The sequence below is a fragment of the Halichoerus grypus genome, chromosome 15 (genome assembly GCF_964656455.1).
Source record: "Halichoerus grypus chromosome 15, mHalGry1.hap1.1, whole genome shotgun sequence".
NCBI classification, from domain to species: domain Eukaryota; kingdom Metazoa; phylum Chordata; class Mammalia; order Carnivora; family Phocidae; genus Halichoerus; species Halichoerus grypus.
Genome location: NC_135726.1, coordinates 41303820 through 41324965, shown reverse-complemented (window position 1 = coordinate 41324965; position 21146 = coordinate 41303820). Strand labels below are relative to the sequence as shown.

At 47.3% G+C, this 21146-nt stretch overlaps 1 protein-coding gene across 1 annotated transcript in view; it reads left to right on the top strand.

Moving 5' to 3' along the window:
* Positions 1–21146, top strand: part of TSHZ3 (teashirt zinc finger homeobox 3) — a 75030-nt gene that overhangs the window by 10599 nt on the left and 43285 nt on the right. The window lies entirely within an intron of this gene.

Genomic DNA, 21146 nt, shown 5'->3' with positions numbered 1-21146 from the left:
AGGTTTGTGGGTTGGGCAGGTGTGAGAGGAAGTCTGTGTTTTTTTTTTTTTTCGTTTTTTTTTTTTTTTGTACTGTAGGCCTGTTGCTAATTAATGTTCCTCCATAAGATTCTGTCGGAGTTGAGTAATGTTTTTGATCTTTATGCCTGATAACTGCATACTTAATGAGATTTCAAAGCTGTGAGTGCAGCTCCCTACAATTATTGACAGATGCCTTTTCTTTGCCATTGGGTTCAGCTTCATAAATCCTCTTGCCGTAATGAGGTTCAGCAGTGCCACCCTGGCAGTGAGCTAATGAAAGGGGGGAGGGCGAAGCGGCTCATGGCTGTCTGACACATTTTTTTCCTTTAAAATTTACTATGCAGATGTCAAGCTGCGGGACGATTACTTCAAACATGCTAATTTTTATCTTGCTTTTGTGTCAGCCCTTTGCCATTAAAAAATAAATAAATAAAAGGACTAACCTTACTCTCCACTTGATTTCTTTTTTCTTTTTTTTTTTTTTCCCTAAGTCACATTTTTAATAACCCGTGGTGTGTGACTGCTGTGGACTTTGACACCCGTGTGGCCTTTTGCAGGTATGCAGTGGCAGAACCTTGGTGGGTTTTTTTTTCTTTTTTTTCTTTCTTTCTTTTCCTTCTTTTTTCTTTTTCTTTTTTTTTTTTTTTTTTGCCATTGGAAGGGCAGGGGGAGGATAACATGCGATTTCCCCAGGCCTCCCATCAGCCTGCCCTAAGTATGCACTTGAAACGTCGGAGAATTCATTTCAGAGTTCTAGAACTAAATCCTGGTGGAGAAGAGCTGCACCATGCCAAACAGTCGATTTCCTTTTCAGCGGAGTCATACATCACTGACCCACCCTTCCCTCCTGACAGAATGACATATGTCATTTATCATATGGGCCCCAGCCAGACAACGGGGAGGGGAGGGAAGCCCAGTCCATGTGATGCTGTCTCCTCCTCCCAGTCCTGTACCGTTGGCTTGCAGAGAGAGGCTGCTGATTTGGCGAGAGAGGGACGGGGAGGAGGGAGGAGAGGCAGGGGCGAGGAGAGGCGAGAGCCTGCTCCGTGTGTGTGGATGGCTGTCTGGGTGTGTGGCGTGGCGGGCGCGAGATTGGCAGAGGCACCGAAGAGGTTATGTTCTTTCATATTATCTGCTAAACCACACTGTTCAGCCTTTGACGCTCTTCTGACTCTCCCCCCCCCCACCCCCATTCCTTTTCTCCTTTTCCTTCTGTTTTTCCCTTTGGTAGTCGAGGAAAATAGCAGCAACAACAAACCAGGGATGACAGGTATCATTCAAACCACCCTGGCTTATGAAGGGTGGTAGAAATGAATCTCAGGGCTCCTGGCTTCACATGATTCAAACATGCGTTATTGAAGATGGATGTTCCTTAAGAAAAGATTGATGGTGGATGCTGGGCTTAGGGTGCCATTTATCATTTTGAATATTATTTAGACTTGCCGTGTAAACCTGTAACTTGAGAGTTGGACGAGCTGGAGCAGGGTAGGGGCCTGTGTGTGTGTGTGTGTGTGTGTGTGTGTGTGTGTGTGTTGTGTGTTCCATCGATTGGCCTTGGGCTCTCATTGCTGCTGACCAGACAGGAACCCTCCCATTTACAGTATAGAAGACACACACCCCAAAAAAGGAAGGGGGGGGAAGTTTTAATTTTGAATAATTTCCAAGGACATTTTTCCAAGGGAAAAATGAAGTATCTGTGATTTAGACTAAAGCTAACAGGCAACTTCTCTCTCTCCTTTTCTCTCTCTCTTTACCCCTCTCTCTTCCCCGACAGGGGCAGTCACGTACGAAACATTAAAATATAAACAGAGCTGTAGTTGCCAAAGCCAGGACCCTTGCCTGATTTTTTAAACTCTGTGACATGCTTTAAAAAAAAATCTGTATCTGAAAAGCTTAGCACAATATAACTATTCAAAAAAGACTGGTTGGCTTGGTTAGCAGTGTGAGAATGAAGAAACAGACTTCCACGTCTCAGGAATATTTCAGATAAAAAATGATCTTTTGTGGCTCCCTGCCCCTGCTCCCAGCGGCCTCCTCCCCTTTTGTGTCTGCACTCTGTCCCCCTCACAGGCCCCGGCAGACCCCCACCAGGACTGATGTGGACAGCTGTTTCCAGGCCCCTCCACCGCCCGCCCGGCTAATCACTTCTGGTTCTTTGGCACCCTTGAGCTCTGCTCCGGGACACCCCCACCTACTGGAAGTAGTTAGGGACGCAGGCTGGCTTACGGATGGAGCCCCCAGCTGCTGGGAGAATCAGCGCTGAGCCAGTCTTGCTGCCTTTTGGGCTGCGGAGGCCTCGCTGCCTGCTTCCCCGGGTGGAAAAAGGAAAACAAACTGCTGGCCTTCCTGCTCCGGTCTCCTCCACCAGGAGAGCCCCGATAGTGCAAATTTAATTGGCAGGCATTCTATTAAATACGTGACTTTATTTGGGTCTGCTAATTAAATTTAGGGCTCCTTGTATGACTTACAGTGTGGACATTAATTTAAAAAATTGATGGGACAAAAAGTTAGGCTGCGGTAGTTTTTTATCTAAAGAAATGAGAATCTAGAATTGGCAGAAAGGCTGGATGTTCCTATCTTGCATATCTTGCTGCTTCTGGGACAAACTTTTCCCTGACGTGTGAAAAGCCTGCATCTACCATAAACAGGAGAGATGTGGAAAGGTGGGCTCATGCACTCACCGACTCCAGGCAACTTTGTGTGTGTGTGTGTGTGTGTGTGTGTGTGTGTGTTAATTTTGAAATAACTTTATTAGCAGCCTGATGCCTTGCACACGAGGCTGACTTAGGATTACCTTTCGGTGTTGCCCAGCGGGTGCCAAAAATTGGGTAGAATCAGATTTATATCCTTGGTTGGTGCCTGGACTCGCGTCTGACTCTAAAAAGCTGATACTGTTTCTTGCGGAGACTTCATGGAAGAAAAGAAAACTTTGATCTGCTGCCCTTGCACTTGGCCAGTGTTGGAGGAAATTGGGAGTACAAGTGCCAATTTGCAGGAACAATTGTAAACACACCTTGCTTGCAAATGGCATCGTCCCATTTTTACTGATTAGAAAAACTTTGCTATTAATAGGTGCAAAGTCCATTTCAGGTATAATTGGTAAGGAACTGAGTGCACTCATGGGAAGAAACCTTGTTTTGTTTTTTGTTCGCTTTCCTTCTTATCCCCTTTTCTCAGTTTTATGGCTGGAGACATGATTTATTGCAGCCATCCATCTTGGGGGCTCATCCATCACACCCGGGTTGCTAGGAGATTGCGGCAGCAGCTGTTTGCTCTGAATCAGACAGAAAAGTTGTCAATCATCAAAGGCAGGTGAATAGCATTAGAAACACGCTATTGTCAGACGGAATAATTAATCAAAGAGAGAAAAGATAATTAAAAAGATATGACCCTTGCAAGTACTTGCTCTGGGTTGCCTGGAAAAAAAAAAAAAAAAGAAAGAAAGAAAGAAAGAAAAACTGCCTGGTCTTTTCTAGACACTTAAGCAGCTGAGGGCTGATAAAATATGCACTCTGCAGTGCATAGTTTTTAATTAATTGAAAAAGGTTCAACATTCAAAGACGATGCTAGAGAAAAGTCCGATTATGAGCAGAAGTAATATTTATTGTTTGCATGAAGGGCTTGACACAGGGTTCTAACTTTCTGTCACAGATGTCCGGCTTCCCTGGCTGGAGGAGGCGCAGGCTGGGGTCTTCAGGTAGCATCCCTGCTCCTGTCCTCTGGGCCCCCCTGGCTGTCATGCTAGGTTATTGAGGAGAGCCTCAGACCGGAGAAGCTCTGCTAACCCGGACCACATGTCCTTCCACAGTTCTGCTGGGTTGGAACCGAATTCCTTAGATAAGACAAGAATTTTTTTTTTTTTTTTTAAATGAAGGGGGAAGGCTTGGCAAGCATGCCATACGGTCTACCTGCAGGCTGCATGGAGAGAGAGCTCTGTAGTACTTCACCTGCCCGGGAACGTGCTCCAGAGAGCACATGCTCTAGGTTCCTGGAGGAGAATTTGTAATCCATCTTGGTGTGGCCCCACGAAGTGCATCGGTGACTTCCATCCCCAGCGATAACCTGGCATCACGTTCTGAGGAGACCTCCCAGTTTCAATCTAGAAATAATTTTGGGTGCCCATTTCAGTCTCAAAAATATTCATAGATGAGGAAGTCATCCTTGCCTTTTCTGAAGCTAAAATATTCTGGAGAAATTGGAAAACGTATTAAAGACTCGATAGAAAGTGGCATATCTGGAGTTGCTTTTCAGTTAAATATGCTGCAAACCCTGAAACAGATCTACTCTTTTATTTTTGGATACTATGCTTGATTTTCACACCATTCTCTTCCCAAAGAATAGCAGGACTACTAAAATTAGCAGGAGGAAAAAAGGCTTGAATATTAGAATTCATGAGAAGGAAGAAAGCAACACTTTTTTAGTTGGGACGCCGCTTTCAGGGCGCACCAGATCGGAACACCGGGAACTCCATCCCTCCGCTCCCTGCACGAGGCAGCCCTGCAGATTAGTTGCGGGACATCCCAAGGGAGTCCCCAGGGGCTGCACCTCGGGGTGTGACGTCCTCCTTTTCCCAGAGTGCACTGGGAGCCCCCTAGGGGTGACACGACACTGGCCTTTTGGTGTGTGTGTGAGAGAGAGAGAGAGAAAGAGAGATGCCCAGATAAGAAAAAGCACCTGCCAGACTTCCTGGAGCCCCCACAGGGGTCTCACCTGTTCAGGTGTAAAAGGTGGAAGGAGGAAGCGTTTCTATTCAGAACTTGACCTTCAGGGAACAGATGACTTTGACTTCCGGCTGCTACCTGGGTCCTTGAGCCAGTGTCCCCTTGGTGGCCTTCTGAGTTCTCCAGTCAGACTTGGAGTTACCTAAACTCCTAGCGGTTGTCCTGGAAGGTTGACATTTTCTTGGGCAGGGTCCGTTCATGACCTGTAAGGGACTGCGGGGCCGGGAGGCCAATGTCAACGGGGGACGCCGGGCCCGGGCTTGGGCGCCTCCCTGAGATATCCTGGGTGTCTCGAGGGGCCAGGGGATCTGGCCCTTTGGAGACACACAGTGGAGGTAGATCTTCTCGGCCCTCCAAGAGAAATTCTCGCAGTTGTCATCTCCCCGTTACAAATAATTGCTGAGAAAGCACGTTGCCTAATGTCAGCCAAGACGATTCCAAAATGTGGCGGCTCATCAGGTGAGGGCAGAGGCAGCGAGCTCCCTGGGAATCATTTATGGTAGATTTATGAATTCACAGGCAAAAAATATCAACCTTCAGTGCTAGTGAAATCAGGTTGAAATTTGCTTCCCCTTAAAAAATGGAACAAAAAGAAAAACCAAGGTGGGGTGGGGAGGAAAGTCTTTTAAGTTTTGAGAAGTTCATGCAGGTCATTTTGGGGGGGGGCTGTGGTTAGGATCTGATGCTTCCTGTTCTCCCAGGTAACCTGTGGCATCTGTTCAAGTGGCCCACAAAAGAAATGAGAGGCCAAGGAGCTGGGGGAGAGGGAAGGGCAGGCTGGTTTTTTGGAGGAGGCTTTGGTTCTGCGAGTGTACATTTTGGCCACGATTTGAGTGTCTCTGTCCCTGGATTATTGTTTCTACGAGAAGGGAGGGGAATACATAGGGGTCTGTCGTGTCTCTGGGGGCAGGATAGAGCCGACGTATTCCAAGTCACGTTATGGCAGGACATCGTGGGACTCCACCGCCCCCCCCACGTCCACGTGATATCTGAGTGTTTTATCTAAGTGAGGCACGTGTCCCTCTTGCAGTTCCAGGAGACAAGGTTACCTGGAAGTTGTTTTGGGTTTTCTCAGCTCAGGTGCCACAGACACAGAGCAGACCTGGCCCCCACCCTTCTGGCTCTGCCCGAAGCCTTAGGATGCCATGGCTGGGAAATAGAAAGCAAGCACGAATTAACCAGTGGGACTCCCTGTAGGTAAAGACGTTCTAAAACGCTTAAAAGACCCCAGAACACCAAAGATGGAGTTGTCACTCTTCCTCTGCCTAATGGAAAGCTTTGGGAAGGGGCGGGGGGTGGGGGGAGGCAAGGATTCATCTTTGCAGGAGGAGAACCCTGGGTTACCGGGGCTTTCCACGTGGTGCAGTGCTCCCCCCTCCTGGCATTCCATTTCCTGCCTTTGTTTTTGCTCTAGGCCTGTAGTAAAATGGCTCTTTCGTATATATTAGTTAGCGAATACTACATCGGTGTAATGTATGAGGCTGCGGTGGTGTTATTTTCTCGAGCTTTTCTGTATAAAATAGTAAGGCAATACGGACACTCTGCTACGTGACTGAGGTTCCTACTGAGATGGTTAGGTGAGTAAGTAATAGAACAAACACATAGTCAGCCGGGCAGAGGAAAATAAATAAAATAACAGCATGTTCTTGGTTCTCAGAGCCATGCAACATGAGTTCGTTCAGATTGGGTCCTGGAGCTCCAGACTTTCTGATGAAGTGTGGGTGGGGAGGGAGAAAGGTATTATTTGGAAACACATGTACTCGCTCCTTGTGAAAGAAGTGAAGTATTTAACATTTCTCCAAGGAAAACATCTTTCATTACTTGACGTGTTCTGTGGTAATGATTTTTCAGTTCAACAAACAAGTACTTATTAGCGTTCGTGCGGGAACCTGGCTGAGGTGGATGGCAGGGCCATTTTTAACGGGACCTCGCTGGCCAAGGTGAAAGGAGCCTGGCCGGTCGCAGGTGGTCCCGGTGCAGGCTTGCTGGCTGCCCACGTGCACGGTCCACAGCTCAGGCCCCACAGGGGTGCAGGGTCCGCTCCTGCATGTCCTCTGAGCTCAGCCCTGTGGCCTGCGGGTGCAAGTTGGGAGGAAATCAGCAGAGTTGGTTTTTGCTTGTGTTTTGTTGCAAACAGCACATTTGGTGGTACTCCCTTGGTGGTTTAAAAATGGATTTGCCTAGAGAGATGGCATGTCAGGAGTTTGGCCAAGGACTTGCTGGTTAAAAGGACTGTTTGGGTTAGAGTTAGTAAGAGGGTGGGGAGAGCCGGGTGGGCAACTGTGCTGGGACGTGGCTGGCCTTTCCCCTCCCCATCCCGTGCCCCTCCTCTGGCTTGAACAGCAGTGGGCTCCTGTGCCCCGTGGTAGCATCTTCCTGATTCGGGGACTGTTGAGAAGGCAGCTGCAGTGCTCTGGGCTCTCTCTGGGTGGGGGTGGAGGGAGAGAATGCGCTGCATTCCTCGGAAGCTCATCTGTGGCCCCAACTCTCAGGGACCCTTGAGTACGGCCTTCACCCTTGGTTTCATTTTGCCTGTCTTTTCTCTTATTAGAAGGGTGGGTTAGCCAGTCTAATTGCATGCCTGCAAGAGATACAGCTTTTCCTTGCATTCCTATCGTGGTGTTCTTGAAATTAGAAATAGTGAACTATGGCACTTCTCATAATCCCCGAATCACAGTTCTTTACACCGGAATCCCCACCAAATCGAGAATGAGTATTGATGGGTGGTGGCTTCCTGCAAACTTCGTTATTGATCTCAGTTCCCAAATACAGCTGATAACCTCCGTGCGTCAGCCCCCAAGTCCCATCTGATTCCGGATGATCTGCCATCATCACCCCCAAAAACGTGATCTCGGTTTACATCCCACGAGGACGTCTTCCTTCGGTGCATGGAGATTGCCTTCTGCTCGCAGAACCCGCTGGCTCGGTGGCTCCTTCTGCCATGTCAGTGTGGGGAATGTGGCAGTTAGCACTGTTTATACATTCCAGGAGTATTAAGCAGTTAGGTTACTGGAACTGCGGCAGAGCTTGGGGGAGCCGCATTCGGGGCCGTGCCTCTGTAATCAATTACGGAGCATATCATGAAATTCCAGATGTAATAATAAAGTTTATGATGATTATATTGTCAGGAGGCACGGAACACAGCACCTCATTGACAACTGCAGGAGCAAGGGGGATGAGCCAGGGTTTAGGCTGTGGTGTTAGAATACGACAAAGGCTTTTATCATGGAAGGATAATTTTGCCCTTCGGCAGCAATGTGCACATTTTTTGTGAATGGGTGCATTCATTTTGGGAGACCCAGCCACAGTGGGAAAAGCGGCACACGTGTTCCATCTCTATCTCGAGGTTGCCCCTGCCCGGAAGAAACTGTACGGGGTGGGTGGGTGGGTGGGTGGCGGGGCAGTGTCTTTGCAGTTGGGGAAGTAGGCGTGGCAGGTGCTCAGCCACTCTGCCCTTAAAAACAACCTCCCCTCGTTGTGAAGGGACGGCGTGCTCTGGTGTGGAAATATAAAATGGACGTTCTGTTAAAATCAATAGACTGTCACAGCTTGACCGGACAGCTTCGACACCCCGGTAGGTGGCAACTGGTGGACACACACTACCTAGAGCACTTGGCCACAGCAAGACGGCAAGTGCAGCTCCAGGCCTGGTCCCCAGCAACTGTGTGTCCTTCCCTCTCCCTGTGTCTCCGTGGCATTTCCGGAAAATGCATCTTCACCAGAGGGCTTCACTTCCCTTCGTTGTGGCAGCACCAGCGAGCAGAATAGGGCGGCACTTGTAAAGTTTCGCTGGCACATTTTTAGCCACGTCCACCGGGAATTATTACCGTGATTGTTTGGGTGCTCGTATGAATGCAGAATAACTTTTAAAAACAGTGCACGGCAGACCTGAAATAGTGATAAAGACCAAAAAAAAAAAAAGATAAATAAACTATGGCAAGCTATGAAAGAAATGAATGCCCCCTTTTAATTCGTCAGTGCGCCAAGAATAGATAGTAAAGTGCTTACTATGGGGGTGATTTTACAGCATGTTTCCTAAAGCTTCAGTACAGGTGAGCTCATGAAGGCTGCTCATTGCTCTGTGCGTATTTCCTGCATGAGCCCTGTTTCTCAGATGCTTTGGTTCAGCCAGAGTCTCTCTTAGGGCAGGGACACATCATGTTTCTCTCCTTGAGCCCTTGGAGGGAGGACAGGGTCACCCTCTTGAGGGTTCTTGATTCTGCTGTTGGGTAGGGCAGCTCCATCGTAGAGGGGGATTTCAGGAGGCTCTTGTCTGCGTGGAATGAGCCTGACTGGGTCTGCCTTTCCCACTGCCCCCCCCCCACCACTGGTGCTTGGGGACGTGCCCATCTCTGCCCGCAGGGCCAGCTGTGCTGGGTGTCCCATGGCCTGGGGTGCAGACCACCTTCCCTAGATGGAGCCACCTCCCTGCCAACAGGAACTACCAGGAAAGCGTGTTTCTGAGCACCTCTGTCTGTGTCCGGGATCGCCCTTCCACGTGGGCTTGCATGACTGATAGGAGATAGGAGTTCCTGATGTTTTTTTTTTTCTTCCTTTCTATGCAGAACTTGACTACTTGTTTAAAAGCTCATTGATGATATGAGTCCAAAGGGATGTGGACCACACAGCATGTCAGCAATCTACATTTGTTTGTATCGCCCCACCCTCCTGGCAATTTTGGGCAGGAGGTGGTAGAGAGGAGGGAATGGATTGGAGGAGTTACATTTGGATGCCACTGGTGGGAAGCCACGGCCTGTGATGGGGCAGGGTGTGGCCAGGGGGCCCTGGTGCCCCGAACCCGCATGGCGGGAGCCCAGAGCCCGCAGGCCCGACCTGGCAGCTCGGAGGCCACCTCCTAAGGCCTCTGTCTGCGGCTCCCCATCCGGGTGTGCCGGCCAGCTCTCTTGGAGCTGCCCGTGTCCGTTAGAGGTTTCCAGAAGGCCTGAAGGTGAGGTGGGACAGGAGATTTGAGGTCTGCTCAGGTTAGCTGCTGAGAGATTTTCGTGAGAGTTTTATTTTTTGCCCCCCCCCAATTTAAGACTGTCATGGAAGGCAGAGCTGTTCTAGAGAGAAACCAATCTTTCAGTAATCACAAAGCAGCTTTTATGAATTAAAAAAAAGAAAAGGATCTTGACCCTCTTTGAAAGGAAATAAAGGAGGAACCCAGTGTAAGGAAAACAGAAAAAGCTGATATTACAGTTTTTGTGATTACTCACATCCTAGGCTGGAGCTTGAGGAAGCCAGTTATAATGGAATTTCATTTTTTTTTTCCTCTTCCTACATGTGCCTCTGCTTTCTTATTTTTCATTAGAATGAGGAGTGGTTCGTACTTGGTGTGAAAAAAAAATTTTTTTTTGGCATGTGGTCCTTGTTCTTTGCTGCCCGAAGGCCGGTGGTACCAAAGCTAGGACTGTATGTCCTTGTCCTTAATTCTCCACCTGGAAGTGGGGCCCCCTCGGCCCTCCCTGTCCCAGGTGCACTCGCGCTCCAGGGCCCTTCCCGGGTGGGAGGGGCTCGCCTGGACCTGCAGCCTTGACACCAGCCTTTTACCCAGGTAAGCAGACAGCCCCAAAGACCATGAATAATTCACCTTCAGGTATTCGGAGGTGGAAAATCTAAAGCCATCTAGTGGTTGGTTATTATTAGTAGCCACTTTATTAACACCGGTTTTAAAGATTATTTTATTGCTATTAGGATGCAAGTTGCCGGTAGCAGTTGGCCAATTTCACTGGTGAGCAGTGAGGCCAAGGCTGTGACCAAAAGCAGACATGCCTTCACTCTGGCTAAATTAAATAAATGTTTGTGCAAGCACACTTTGGTGTGCCTTTGCGAGGGCTGACCTTCTACCGCTAATTTCTCGCTGTGCTCTGGAAGATTGTAATTGTGGTAACATGATATAAATGTAAACTTTAGCTCTGCTTACACAGAACACACAAGACAGTTTGACACCTTCATTTCAGCAGTAAGAAATTACCACTGTCTCTTATTTCTTGCTCCGAGCTTAGGTGACCAAGCCAAGGAGTAATTACACAATTAGGGTTGACAAAGCAGTTCCTGTAACATTTTCTTCCCCTTAAGTTTGGGCAGTTTATTTCAATCCCACGTTTTCCATATCTTTGTCATTAATAACAAGATAGCCATTCTCAGTGTAATAAATTTGCTTACAAAGATTGGGAGACTTGTATAATTTAATGAAGATACAGGAGCGTGGACTTCTACAAGTGTGGCTCTTTGAAGTTTACAGGTAGGCATCGGGGGAGTTGACGTGCCACCCCTCCAGGGGGATGACTAACAAGTCACACATAAGCAGGCCAGTGGTGGAAATGACTCCCATGTAGGCGACCACTAAAATAGAGATTTTGAAAGGCTGTGCGGATAGGGGACATGGCTCGTCTGAGAGGCTGCCTCATCAAGGCTGACTCCCATTGCTAAGCTCCCAGCTAATTCTTTATTCTTCAATTACAATATCTGCAGTGAGTATCTGGTGTTGTCATTAATTGTTAGCTGATTTAAGATAGACTCTTCTCCTTGGAGGCTTAGATTACCAGGTAGGCCTGACCCTTACGTAAGAAAAAAATAATAACACTCTCTCCCTTTTTATTTGTGACTGGCTCTGAAAGGAGAAAGACCCTTTCTGTGAAAGAATAATGAGCCTGTTCCTTATAATTTAACTGGCCAGTCCTTGAAGAAGACATTCTTGAAACTTCTGCATTAGGACCACCTGATTATGCAAACAAGCCCGAAGCATTGATGGCTGGACCAGGGCTGACCCGAAGCAAGTTGGGCCTGCTGCCGCATGGCAGCCTGGCCAGCCCCGGAGAGCCTGTCCCCAGCCTGGGCCTGGCAGAGGCACCCACGTGGCCGGCAGCACCTGCCCCTTCCCTCCTCCCCCTCCCATTTCGCAGCCGAGGATTCTTGCACACATCCAGGCCTTTCCCACACATCCGGTCGGAGGAACGACTCGGGGATGCCATGAGGTCCTTCCCTGAGGTGGAGACTGAACAAGTTTTTGGGCTTATCATTTCATTTTTCAGCAAGATGTGTTGGTACTGGGTGGATCCTGTCTAAATGAATTCTAGCTGGGGTCCTAGATAAAAGTTATATTTCTTCTGACAGAGTTTATAGCAACGTTTTTCTTAATTATTCTTGATGTTTTGCCCATTATACCATTAGCTTCTTCAGAGGACAGAGATAAATAGCTGGTATCCACAAGAACAAAGTGTGAACTGAATGCATTTAATTATTGATATCTCAGTAACTAAAGGTTCTAAAATGATGTTGTCAAATGCCTTAGTGATCTGACAGCAGATGTATTGGTTTGCAGAGGCAACTAGAGACACTGTCCAGATAAACCCCAGAAAGGGAGAACATTAAGCAAAGAAGAGGATAATAGTAGTTGATTTTCTCATTTCTTTTTTTCCATTCCCCCCTCCCAATATAATTACTTTCATTTTGTGTAGTGAATTTTTAGGTTTAGGTAATATGCAGGATATTTTTTTAGATATGTAATAAAATGTAGATTGCCTGCATACTGTTGTCTTTAAGTAAAATGCCTGGTTCAATTACATATAGATCGTGTGTGTTTATATATGTATAGAGGTGCGTGTGTAAGTGTGCATGTTTCTGCACGTATATACGTATGTAGGTATATGTATGGTACATATGTACGTAACCTGGTTGAAATAAATGTTTTCACAGTCTTGTTCTTACCAAAGGGAGTTTTTAAAACTAGCCTCATGCATGTTTTCAAATAGAATAGCAGAATGCTAGCAAATTACATTTTTCCTCCTCTCATAAGCTACTGGATCCTTCTCACGTGTAGGGAAGGAAGGATTGCAGGTATTTATCCCGATATGTTGATATAACTCATCACGTCTTTAATTATTTGCATTTTTTTAAATTATATTTTCTCTAAAATGTGCAGTGTGATTCGCAGGGTTTAAAATGTCTATGGAGGAGCATCACTGCTGGGCAGACACGCAGTTCATGGCCCAGAGGCTCAAAGTCTAGCACGCCAAGCATCGGGTCTTAGGAAAGAAAGGAACCGTATGAACATGTCAAGTGTTGCTGTAGAATTTTTTTTTTTTTTTAATGTTTGGCCTACAGTACTGCTCAACGGGATTGTGATAATTATATATGTTTTCTTAGGGCATTTTACTCGTTTGCTGCTGCTTTTAAGAAACCAAACCGATGCCTCTCAGCAGTCTGATTGAGGGCTGTCAGAAGGAAGTCACGTTCTGGATGGTCACCCCGTCTGGGATGCCTCCCGCAGCGTTTCTAACACGGGGCCGTACTTCTTTCCTGGAGTTTTGGGTTTCCCTGGCCCTCGCATACTGGTCCTCATTGCTCAGGGTTTCCATCAGGACTCAGGGCTGCATGAGATTCTGGGAGGATATTTATTTGAAGTTGCACAGATGTTTACAGAAAGAGAGGCTGAGACACGGGCACTCAGCACAGCCAACCTTACGCAGAGGGGCTGCCGGTCCTTAATGTGTTCCATGTGCTCCGAGCTCTGTAATGGCAGCAAACACGCCACATCGTCCGGCTGCCTACTTGGAAATTAAATAATGAGTCTCCACAAGATACTCGCCCCACACCCTGACATCTCAGCTCCATGAGAAAGTGACATAGAGTGGGATCTCACGAGAGACAAGCACCACTCTCACTCTGAAGGCTCAGAGCATCCGGGCGTGGGTGGGCGCGCACACACACACACACACACACACACACACACACACGCACGCGCACACACGCACATGCACAAACGCCCAGGCTTCTGTGTGTGTGCAGGGTTACTCTGCAGAAACTATAGATACAGAGCCCTGAAAGGTTTGACGGTAGCTTCCCCTCATGAAACTAAGTGCATTTTAATTTTTTTATTAAAAAAGCAATAATGCACATAATACAAAATCCAAGAGAACCAAAGGGCAAATGATTAAACGAGAGTTCCCCTCCCAAAGGGTAAGCAGTGTTCCCAGTTTGTGGTATATCTTCCTAGATATTTAAAATCATAAATACACACACTCTACATTGTACCTTTCTCTCTGCAACTAAAAATGTATCTCAGATATCTGTGATTTACTTTGACATGCATCCAAAAATGAAGACACACAAATGGATGGATAGACACATATGTGATAAAGCAAGTAAAGTAAAAAGTTAAAGTTAGAATCTAGGTGGTGGGTGGGGATGCGGGTAAAATTCTTTCAACTGCGTTACAGTTCCACAAGAAAATGGTGGCAAAATCTGTATCTCAGTGACCACATTCTATCATGTTATGTTGTGGTCCTTGTTTTATATGGTATGATGTGACACAGGGCCGCCTCATGCTTTCTGAGAGTGATATTTACTCCAGCGAATGAATTTCCCTCTGGGTGGACGTTCGGGTTGCTCCCAGTCTTTCCTTTGGCCAGCACTGACGCACGGAGCATCCTGCATCCTCCTCGTGCGGGAATATCCTGCCATTGACATCTCTGTGGGATCCAGTCCTTAAGGTGGGATTGTTAGCCAAAAGGGTATGTTCACTGAACAAAATGATAAATATCCAAATTGTTCTCCAAAAAGGTGGCACGCATTTCCCTTCCCACGGCAATGTGGGAGTGTGCTCGTGACGTTAGCTGGCTGTCAGAGCTTAGGTAATCCAGAATCACGGCCGGCAGCCCCTCCTCCCGCCTCGCAGGGGCTAAGCATGTCTCCAGGCGTCTAAAAAAGGATACGAATGTGAAAGTATATGAATCCCCAGTGTGAATCTCAGACTTTGGCCCCTTTTTATTCATATCTCTGGATGACAGAAAATAGGTATTAAGTTCCCAGGATCAGAGACCTTTAGAGTCAGCTGGCCTGACAACCTCATTTGATGGACACAAAAGCCAAAGTCCAGAATTGGAAAGAGATCAGCCCAGGTTCTCATGGTCATTTCCTGGCTGAACCCAACCGTCGAAGGCATGGAGTGATTTAAAGCCTGGCTCTGTGCTTGGACTGCGGAAGTCTGCTCCACTGGCATCCCTGTCACCTGAGGATGCGCCCGGAGCTCGGCGGCCGGGACGGAGAGGCGCCGTGACCGTGTGTTAGCTATGTTTAGCTCCTGCAGAGTACGGTAGAGGTGGCTGGCGACCGCGTGCTGCTTCCTAGATAATGACCATAGAACACTGAAAATGTCCTTTTGGGTTTTGGCTGAATAATATTTAAGGATTTTGAAACAGTGACTTAATTGTGTTTTTATGTAATTGATGGCATTGTAGTAAAATGTATTGAGACACCACATCAGCATTTTCCTAACTATTCCTTGGAGAAAAATATGCTCATATGAAAATGGTTTCTTCACTTTCCACTCATGGAATTGAGGGGGAAAAAAATATCATTGTGCTTGCATGGAATCACTGTGCCCAGAGACTCTCTAATTTTAAAGTGTCTTCCCCTCCGGACTTGGCCTACATTGCACAAGGGTACCTCACCTTTCTAAGTTGGGTTGTTGTCCCTTGTTTTGGGCCTACTGTGTCAGGAAGTTGGTCGGAAATGCTACCTAGGCAGATTTCAGGGAAGTCCCATATACTGATAGGTCAGCAGACGATGGGCCAAAGGGGGCCCCGAGTCTCCAACCCAGGGACCCCCGGCTGCAGCCACGTCCAGGTCTGACCTCATGCCTCCGCTCCCTGCTTTGGGTTTGGGAGGGGCTTGAAGGAAAGTGCTCTTGGCTTCAGCTTCCAGAAGTTGTGTCTGCACTCGGAGCCCTTATAATTTTATACTGGCATCTGAGAAATCTGGGCATCCACATAAATGATATCAGTTGTCCTGGTCTTGGCACGGTTGGGTGCATGGGGAAGGGGATTTAAGTCTACTGTAAGAATTAATTTGGGGGCCTCTTCATTCTGAAGAGTCAAATCGTTAAACATTAGAAGTGAAAATTCCAACAGTTGCTTTCTAATTATGGAAAACTCACAGGTCTGCTAACCCAAAAGATAATAGTAATGCCTTAAAAGCTCCGTTGGCTGTCTTCCTAGGGCTTGGATCCCGCGCGCCTTGCTCGTACTGTAGGCCAGCACTGTGTGCTTGTGCACGGACTCGGGGGCCTTCCCCGTGCAAGGTGATGTCACGCCCGAGAGCCAGCCTCCCGTGGCGTGCTTTAGGCGTGCTGTCCTCCTGCGTGCGGTTGCGATGGCTCTCCTCACTTCTGAACCTTGGGCCCTCATCGATCCCCACCGTGAGGGTGGCCCCCATGCAGCCCGCTGCCCACAGTGGTTCCTGCGGGGTGTGGAGGGGTCACGCAGGGAAGACCCTGCAGCATTTCCAGGTGTCCCTGTGTGTGCAGAGCTGCTGCCTTCACCACCTGGGAGAAACACCTTTCCAAGGTGTGTGACAGTGTGGGAAGGTGATCGCGGACTGAGTTTCCCATGCTGGGGCAGGGGCCGTGGTGGGCCTGTCCCGACGTGTCTGTTGGGCAGAAAGCCAGGCCCTTCCGGTGGTCTCTGTATGGACGTTTTTTAGGGCTCCTTGTGGGTCTACGAATGGGGAGTCCTCTGGGTATTCATAAGCTGGCGGTGCCTCGCTGAGAGCAGGGATACATCACGGGCTCCCGCTTTGTAGAGTTCTTCGACACTGAATCCTTGTAGAGGTGGGAAACAAAAACCACAACAAAAATCAAGGGAAAAAGAAAAACAAGAAAAAATGTGCATTGACGGAATTATGCTTTGTCTTTTTACTTAAATGGCAAGGCTCATGTGTCTTGATGTCTGAAATAAATTATTATGAAACCTATCTACAGGAGCTCATCGTTGAATCCTAGTATTCTTTTTTCTTTCTTTCTTTTTTTTTTTTCTGATTTTTAAAACACTTCGGATCACTGAATAGTAAAGATTGCCAGATGCCTGTCCTGGAGACTCACGGGACGCTCTGCTCTGGAGCCTGTGGGCCGGACGGCGTCGCTGTGATGCTGGGCTGCACTGGGCGGCTACCCCCTGCTGGGACAGGGGTACGTGGCCTCTGGCACCTGGGGCTGTGGTCAGTCTCCTCTGTGGGGCTGTCTCAGCATTCACTAACGCAGGCTTGTTTAAAACAATTTCCATGGGAGAGAAATGCTCTCCACTCAGTGTTGCGTGAAAAAAAGCAGGTTGCCATATACAATACAAACCCTAACACACACACACAGACACACACACACACACACACGCATGCACGTGTGATGATAGAAAAAAAGAATTAAGTACCTCAAAATTGAAGTCATCTTTCTTCTTTTTCATCCTTTCTTCGGTATGCTTTTATTTCCCAAATTTTCAGCCATGCACCTGTACCACTAACTCTTGGACCTGGTATGGATGCTTTCTCGTATCAGGCACCCTTGTGGCCAAGCAGAAGTAACCAGATCACTAGTGTCCTTTCTTTTTCGCTCATTCACTCATTCATTCATTTCTTCATTCATTCAAAAATGAAGTACTTCTCCTTTTTCTCCTGGCCTCAACTCTTGTAGGCAATCTCTCTCGCGCGCGCACGCACACACACACGCACACACATTGCAGGCAATCTCTCTCTCTCTCTCTCTCTCACACACACACACACACACACAGCCTAGAGGGAAAGCTGCGATTCCCACACTGGGCCTGCTGTTGCAGATGTCAGGGAGACGAGAGGATGAATCGCCTGCATAGCCTACACTGGATGCTCTTGACCTGGCCACCTGACTCTGGTGGGGAGCCTTGAGTTTCCCAGACCTGAGTCTGTTTTTACACACCCCCCCGCCAGCATTAGTTGGTTTTCAGTGCAGCCCAAGTAGAGCCTGAGGCTCCAATGAAGCTTAGTAGTAAAAGTAACCAGAAGTACACTCACGAATTGAGGAGCTAAAAAACACAACAAAAACACCTCAGAAAGGCATCTTTGGGGCATTTGAGGGGCATGTCCGAGGGTGCCGTGAGGGCAGGTGGTGGGGCTGGGACGAGGCGCCATGGAGCAGTGCCCATCCCCGCCTGCGTACCCAGCACCTCCGGAGCAGGGGCCTCTGCCTTTCCGCGCCATCATCATCTAGCTCGATGCTGGAATGATGAATGGGGTTCAGAGGATTACCTTGGAATATAAGGAGCTGGGGGGTGAGCAGGGAGGAACTTCAAAAGAAAATGATAAAATACAATATCTTACTTGTGCATGATTCCTGTCATCCTACGACAGTAACTCCATTTTACATTCTTTACATCGTGAAAAGTGTAAGACAATACATTGACACTTGCCAGGCTACGATTTTAAAGCCTGGAGGCAGAAACTCGTGTCTTGGGGGGATGTATCCTAAGGCTTCCTGGCTGGATGGCCTGGGCTATACACCTGCTCACCATCTCCACACAACCTTTTGGGAAAGGGCACTCTGCCTTCTCCATCACTCGTCCTGGAGTTGAGCACTGCTCAGGACCTGGGATTAAAATGTTCTTGCAACCAGAGATTAAAACGTTCCCCAAAGCACCCATGGGTGCCCAGGCCTGTAGCTCAGCGAGTTCCTTGCTAGTCCAGTGGGCCAAGGCAGGGAGACCACAGCCTCCTGGCCCCCGCCTCCCCTTAGCCAGGTGCGTGCTAGGCCTGCCTCCCTGCGGCCAAGTGGTCATGAGCATCCTCTCTTGGACTGCACCTAGCCACGTCTTAATGACAACCACCTGTAAAGGCTTAAGGCGCGGGGAAAGGTCAGTTTTTCAGGTTCTTCTGAGCAGGGACCCTCTCCCCAGAAGGGGCTGGGGAAGCATGCAACCTCCAACACAAGAAAAACTGCAGATACCACCCCTCACGGCCGGGGGAGAGCACAGAGCAGATTTGTCACGCCAGGTGTAGGCTCTCAGAAAGACATCTTTTGCCTGGACCATCTTCTTCTTCTTCTTCTTCTTCTTCTTTTTTTTTTTAAGGTTACATAATATTCATACCACGGACTATTCCAGAACAGCCACAATGAAGGACCCGAAACCACATGCAACAGCAGGGACGGATCATAACATATTAGGAGTGGATGAAGCAAATCAGAGAAGAGCTCACATAGGCTGGCAGCCGTTTTGCCAAAGCTCAGACGTGAACACTTACCTGGGGTGGTTTGGGTGCCTTTGTATCTGGGCTACCTGCCTGCTGGGAGGGGCCGGGTGGGAGAGGTATGACTCTCAGGTCGGTTCCCAGTTCGCAGGTCTTTGTTTGTTATTCTGCTTTAAGAACCTACGCCTATATGATGTGAAGTTCTGTATGGATCAAACCCTACATGAGAACGTGTTTCTGCATGTGGTCTTGCTGATTCTTAAGATCATTCCCAGATCTAAGATCATTGAGCCACACTGTCCCAATGATGTTTTAGTTCAGGGAGATTTGGTAAGAAACTCTCTGTCACTTCTACCAGCCGTTTATTTTGGAAAGAATTCGGCACCAAAGGGCCCATCCCTTCTCTCCCTGGGGACTGCATCTTCGGGGTCCACCTGCCCTGCAGGAGATGAAGCTGGCCTCCCCGCCCCCACTCCGCTTACTTCTTAGCCCCTCGTCCCAGTGATGACTGGGCTTTTGAGGGTGAGGAAAAGCATTCTGTGGTGGTTTTTTTCCTTGTGGTTATTTTCTCCTCTTCGAAGTTCTCTGGGTTGAAACTTTCTCTCTGCCTGGTGGTGCTTTCGAGGGGCCTTGAGCACTTGGGGCCCAGGCCGTGGTTTCCTGGGGCCTGGCTGCCTCACCCTCGTGGGGACAGCAGGCTCCTGTGGAGATTGCGTGAGGAGCTCAGGCGAAGGGGCCCGGGGCGGCTCTGTCCACCTGTGCCCTCGTGTTGGGGTTCAGACATTTTCACGTCTTTAATGGGGTTTAATTGTGTCTTGTTGAACGATTTTCACGTATACATATACATATAGATATCTCTGTGTGTGTGTGTGTGTGTGTGTGTGTGTGTGTATATTTAATTGCCAACAAAACCTTTAAAATATTTATTGGCAACAATGGCTTATGTGCAACATTCTGAAGGAATAAAAAAATAATTTTCTATATTTTTGGATAGAAGCCTTTTGTGTTTATAGCATGCTGCTTTTTATCTCCAGCGGAGCCGGGCGCCCGTGGCAGACTTTATTCATAGCTTGCTTGTTTCTGTAGCGTTGCTAAGTTGTTAGGTGGTGATCCACACTTTCCCCAAGTCTCTCCCTGAGTCTTGCTCTTCTTTTCCTTTAGGGGAACGCACTGGGTGACTTTTAACGGGACGGGATTGATGCATGCTTTTATGTCCAGATCGACTCACCCAGGGAAAGCATCTGCTCACATTGCTGGGATCAGACTTCAGGAGACCACGGAAGGGACTGAGCTGGAGTTAATTAGATGCATTTAGCCATGGCACCGGGCTGGTAGGAATGTCCACGGCCGCGGGAGGGACCCACGCGAAAGCACCAGAGCTGCTGTTAAGCCGTACCCTTGGGACTGGGTGTTTGCTGCAGTCCTGGTGACCAGATCACTTCCTTCTGATAATGGAGATTTTATCTTTAGGGATGGCAAGTTAAGATACTTTTATTGAATGAACTTCCTGCTAAGTTTCTGAGCTGTAGCTGGGTTTATGACATAATTGCTCTACATGTTGATACCATCTTTTATCATAATTGTTTTTCATTGTTTTTAATAAAGGGATAAAAATAATAGCAGACATTTTAGAAAGTGGGGTTTTTTTTGTTCTATTATTCATGATACTAAAAATTACCCAAAATAAGATATTTTACAAAAAAGGATTTTGTTCTAAAAGTGACTAATTTAAATCAGTTTATACAATGAACTTGCTAATGATCCTCAGTCTCGAGGAGTGTAATGCTTTTATACTGTTATCATTTTTTATGAATAGAATTATACAAAAAGTTCCTATTGTGTTGTACAGTGAGTTTCACACAACCATCCTTTATCAACAGATGGCAACCGGCACATGAAAAATAATTAAAAAATAAAATGAAAAGAAACCGAGAATGAATTAAAGTGCTTCTTTGCGTTCTGATCTGCATTTTTGGTTTAGAATTTTTATGGTGAATTGCCATATTATCTGTTATATCAGTTTACAATGAGGCTCCTATCAGACATAAAACAGATTTATAATACCATTAAAATACAATATCAAAGAATGAATAAGCAATTCAATAAAATTACAATAACACAGAGATAAAATGAAAGCCTTTTCAATAACAGTTTTATGCAAGAACATTTTGCAGATAAATATGTGTTTATAGATCTTTTAAATGTACATTTATTATACTGTTCCTAATAGAGCCACAGGGGTTAATTTTTCCTGTGTGTTGTCTTTTATAAGTGGTTTAAAAGCTAGCTGCAAAACTCTTCAATAGATTGTTTTGAATCTTTGAATTGATTTTGGTAAAGGGAGCTTTTACAGTCCTGCGGGTGAATGTTCCCACACAAATGAGTCAATATGGCTGGGCCCCCTTGCTGGGGGTG